At 42.8% G+C, this 5,275-nt stretch overlaps 1 non-coding gene across 1 annotated transcript; it reads right to left on the bottom strand.

Moving 5' to 3' along the window:
- Positions 1-3,060: 3,060 nt before the first annotated feature.
- Positions 3,061-3,164, bottom strand: LOC112428757 (U6 spliceosomal RNA). The gene has a single exon (XR_003020808.1). It is a non-coding gene; the product is annotated as a U6 spliceosomal RNA (small nuclear RNA).
- Between the last annotated feature and the right edge of the window lie 2,111 nt (positions 3,165-5,275).

The raw sequence follows: 5,275 nt of genomic DNA on the forward strand, positions 1-5,275 counted from the left end.
AAAAGTATGAAATGGGTAAAAGAATAAACATTTCAATAGAAAACTAAACTATATTCTTAATAAACCAGGTAGACACTTTAGAAATAGAAAACAATATCTGAAATTAGAAATTTATTAGAATAACTTATCAGTAGACTGCACATAGCAGGAAATAAGATTAGTATACTTGGAGACAAGTCAAGGAAATTACTAGAACGGAAGCACAGAGGAGGGAAAATAGTGAAAAAGTTTCTCTTGTCACTCTGTTTCCCAAATAGTACCAGGTTACTAATTAAAATCTCCAGTCTCATTAATAATTAGAATTTTGCACTTCATTCAAAGTTGAATGTTTTTACTTCCTCAGCTTTGATCTATATAGGCCTGTAGTCAAAAGAAAATTCTCTTTCTTCACCTAGTTCTTCTCATGCACCCTACTAACCAGTTTCTGACTCTCTGAAGTTAGATCAGGGCGGAATGTAGAGGAGAAAATGGACAGAAATTTCTTTCTTTCTTTTTTAGGCACCTTCTTGCTCTGTGCCCAGGCTGGAGTGCAGTGGTACAATTGTAGCTCACTACAGTCTCAGTCTCCTTACGTCAAGACATCCTCCCTCTTCAGCCTCCCAAGTAGCTGGGACTACAGGTGTGCACCACTGTATGAGGCCAGGAACTTTTAAAGTTGACTACTATAGTGAGTTGGCTTATGTCTTCCCCGGACTTGGCAGAGTTCAAAGTTAACTCTTTCTCTTCCATGGGACTTTAAAAGATTCTTCAAAAACCCCTCCACTTCCTGTTTTTGAGCCGATACCTTTTCCTCTGGCTGGCTGCTTACAGCGCCTTCCTTAGCCCCTAAGAATGCTGTGGTCCAGTGCCACAGCTTCCAAGAAGGTCCTGAACTGGTTTGCTCTTCCTCTCTCCACTAGAAATATGCACCTATTCTTTGTCTCATCAAAATCTGGGAGGGCAGTCAAATCCCAAAGCCTGTTCCCAAAGCCAAGTTCCCACAAGCCAGTCTTTCCTAAACTAGCTATCTCAGGTGCAAATCAGTCACCAGTCTGTTGGTTTCTGAAAGTTCAGGAGACACATGTTGTGATTTCTAGTGGTCTGATTGGAGCCCATTTTCTTAAGCTTGAAGTGAGGAGCTTAAGAAAACTGAAGGCTCTCCAACCACCGCCATCTCTCCAAATGTTCCATAGGCTTGAGGTAGGTAGTTGGCTGAGGGTCACAAAATCTTTTGCAAATCCAGGCAGAGGTCTTGCATCTCACTTTGGCTTGTCTGGGGACTGTGTAATAAAGGATTAACTCACAGGCTTATGGTGTTTAACCCCTGCACATTCCAAAGAAAGGGTCGGCCTTTGTATACCTGAGGTCTTGGACAAAGTCAGATGACTTAATGTTAGTAATGTGATTTATGATGCGGGCCTTAGGCCGCACTGTGTTTGACCTTGGGGGAGGCCAGAGACTGAATAACAAAACCCTGGACACGAAAACTCTCTGATGAGCTTCTGCGGTTGGCCGTACTTTGTGTGTACCACCACACGTCGTTCCTGGAAGAATTAAGTACTCTCTGTACAACTCCTCTAGGAGAGGATAGTGGGAAGCTCATACCTGGGCTGTCCTGGACTCTGCCTAAGGCACCGTTTTCCTTTGCCTCTTTCTTTGTTTTTCTTTCTTTCTTTCTTTCTTTCTTTCTTTCTTTCTTTCTTTCTTTCTTTCTTTCTTTCTTTCTTTCTTTCAGACAGAGTCTCACCCTGTCGCCCAGGCTAGAGTGCAAAGGCATGATCTCAGCTCACTACAACCTCTGCCTCTTGGGTTTTCAAGCGATTCTCCTGCCTCAGCCTCCTGAGTAGCTGGGATCACAGGTGCCCGCCACCAAGCCTGGCTAATTTTTTTGTCTTTTAGTAGAGATGGGGTTTCACCATGTTGGCCAGGCTGGTCTTGAACTCCTGACCTCATGCTCTGCCGCCTCGGCCTCCCAAAGTGCTGGCATTACAGGCGTGAGCCACCAAGCCTGGCTTCCTTTGCCATTTTCATCTGTATTTTTTCACTGTAATAAACTGAGGCTGTAAGTATCACAACTTTTCTGAGTTCTACGAGTTTCTACCAAATCATTGAACTTGAGAGTAGTCTTGGGAATCCTCCATGCTGGAGCCAAAACGGAAACAAAAATAATGACTTTTGTAGCATACTGCTGCAATATTATTTTTAAAAACCTCAAATCTTCAGAGAATTACAGAGGTTAATATAATACCAACGTATCCATTGCCTACAATTAATAAATACTTTTTATCATATTTGTTTCAGTTCCTCCTTTATTTTCTTTTTTTGGTTAAGAAATAAAACATTGGGAGGCAGAGGTGGGAGGATCACTTGAGCCTAGGAGTTTGAGACCAGCCTAGGCAACATAATGAGACCTCAACTCTACAAAAAATTTTAAAAAATTAGTGGGGAGTGGTTGCGCATGCTACTAGTCCCAGCAGCTACACAGGAGGCTGAGGTGGGTGAATTGCTTGAGCCCAGGAAGTCAAGGCTGCAGTGAGCCATGATGGCCCCACTGCCCTCCAGCCTGGGTGAGAGAGTGATACCCTGTGTCAAAAAAAAAAAAAAAAAAAGAGAGAGGAAAGAGAAGAAATAAAACACAGTACATAATAGACACACATCAAGTTTCCTTTGAACCCCACCCAGTGCTGGTCCCTGTGGCAATCACTCCTCTGAGATTGATGAACATTCTTCCTTTTGGGGTTTTGATACTATTTTCCTGCGTATTTTTGTTGTTGTTTGTTTGTTTGTTTTTGAGTTAGTCTCATTCTGTTGCCTAGGCTGGAGTGTAGTGGCGTTATCTCGGTTCACTGCCACCTCCACCTCCTGGGTTCAAGTGATTCTCCTGCCTCAGCCTTCTGAGTAGCTGGAATTACAGGTGTGCACAAACATGCCCAGCTGATTTTCGTATTTTTAGTAGAGATGGGGGGGTTTCACCATGTTGGCCAGGCTGGTCCTGAACTCCTGACCTCAAATGATCTGCCTGCCTTGGCTTCCCAAAGTGCTGGGATTACAGGCGTGAGCCACTGTGCCCGGCATTCCTGTGTATGTTTGTATCCCTTTATGGATTTGCATGTCATCCTAGCACAGGGACCTTACCATCTTCTCTGCATCACTCCAGTTTTGACAAGCACATTGGTGAAGTGTGCATACTTGACTCGATATCAACCCAACAAATGTGGATTGGGAAGTCTTTGCCAGGTGCCAGGCCTTGTACTGTGGGCAAGTAGTACTAGTTCACTACTCTCATGCACCCCTGACCTGGTGACTATGATAGTGACTTGCTGAACTCAGTACATATGTTCTGAATGGTCCTTCCTAAATACTCACTATCCCCTCAGCACTTGAGGATTCTTCCCTAAGTCAGACCTAGACATGATGAAGGAGAATATCAGGAAGAGACCAACGCCACAGTCAGGCCAAGCATTTTTCAGGGCTTCTAGTTCCTTTCTTCAGAGCACTGACCCAGTATCCTGGGCTGGTTTAGACTCTCTAAGGGTTGTGAGCTTTGCAGCTCATCAATAAGAGGGAGAATAGTGCTCGCCTTCTAGACTCAGCCAGGAGTGTTTATTAAGTTACTTGTTCCCTGCATATCAGGCTCAGCAATCAAGCCCTACTCTGTATCATAGCTTGATCAGCCCTCACTAAGTCTATACAGAGAGAGTTAGTATAGATGGGACCCACTCTATTGGCCATTGACTTACCTTGATGAATGATCTGTCTTTCTAGACAATGATTTCTAAACCCTTAAGATAAAGTGGCTTTAAAGGGCTAGATGACTTTTCAAGTTCCTTAAAGCCCAACCGTGGGCCTTTAAAATTCTGAGAACCTCAAGACAACAACGACAACAATAAATTCCATGTACCTCTACAATCAGGGAAAGATGGAGATACTACCCACACAGAATATTCTGTTTCAGGATTGAAGTTTTTCTCTGGATTCCTAGGAATGTTATTTTCACAATGTGAGGGAAAAGCTGCCTGGATGCAAGTATATTCCAGAATGATTATTTTGGTATGACTGTGAACAAATTCAGCTCCGTTTTCAACTAACTTTCATTTGGTGACCACTTAGCGCTTTCTGAGTGCCAGGCAGTTTGCTGGTAGAATGAAAAATCAGAAGGGTATCAGGTTCAAAGGGAGGCACAGGTGGAGTGAACAGAAGCCAACAGGTAGAAATGTCTTCCAGGTTGAAAGGATCAAAGAAGTCTTCATGGAGAAGGTGGCATAGTGAATTGAATTCTTCTCTATAGAGATATTTGTTTTGTTTTTACTTAATATGGATTTATTAAGCAATTATGTCATGCCACGTACTATGCAATGCAATGGCCCTGGGATATAAGAATGAGTAAGACACAAAGTCAGGTCTTTGCCTTCAAGGAGATCCCACACAAGCACGATCATGATAGCATGTGACTGAGGGAAATGGAGGGTGCTATGAGAGGCTTGTGAAGGTCTCCAGGAGAAAGGGGCAGGGCTAAACTGGTGCCAAATAGATTTATAGGCATGATCAAGGCAAATAATAAGTAGGAAGGCTTTCTTCTTCTTCTTCTTTTTTGCAATGGTTATGGCATGGCAAAGACATAGTAGGGGAGAAAGCCCAGAGTACCTGGATAGTGGTAAGTGGTAAGTGATCCAGTACCTCTGAAGCAGAATGCCTGAGAATGGAAAGTGACTGCATGAATAGGGGCCTGTTTGTAAAGAGCTGAGTGATCAATGAATGCAGATGGACATAAATACATGTTCAGGTGTAGTGGACCAAATGGCACAGAGTATTAACAGAAATAAAATAAGAAACGGGTAAAAATGGCAGCCAAACATACCCCAGAAACTCACAAGGTGTAAACCCTGGGAGCCATGTATTTCCAGCATGACAACCATTCCTAACATGTGATTCTTAACAGCTCATCTTTTGAAAAAAGAGAGAGGAAATGCAATTTATTGCCTATTAAACAATTGGATTTTCCATGTTCTGCTAAAGTGGAGTTTACTTCTCTCCCGGAAAACCACAATCCACAGAGGAGGAGAATAAATGAGACATAAATATAAATATATCCCCCTGAAGGGCAGTCAGTAGACAAAAGGTTACTTTAGGAGATGTGCCAGTTGATGTCACAGTGAAGTCAGATAAAATTACTCATCACTATTCTGTTAACCGAAAAAAAAAAATGAGGGGAAACCAGGAGAAGGTCGTGAAAACTGTGTCAATTACAAATTATTCCAGGCAAAGTCACCATACCAGATACCTTCTGCTTTAGCTA

This window comes from Macaca nemestrina, chromosome 7, assembly GCF_043159975.1.
Source record: "Macaca nemestrina isolate mMacNem1 chromosome 7, mMacNem.hap1, whole genome shotgun sequence".
NCBI lineage: Eukaryota > Metazoa > Chordata > Mammalia > Primates > Cercopithecidae > Macaca > Macaca nemestrina.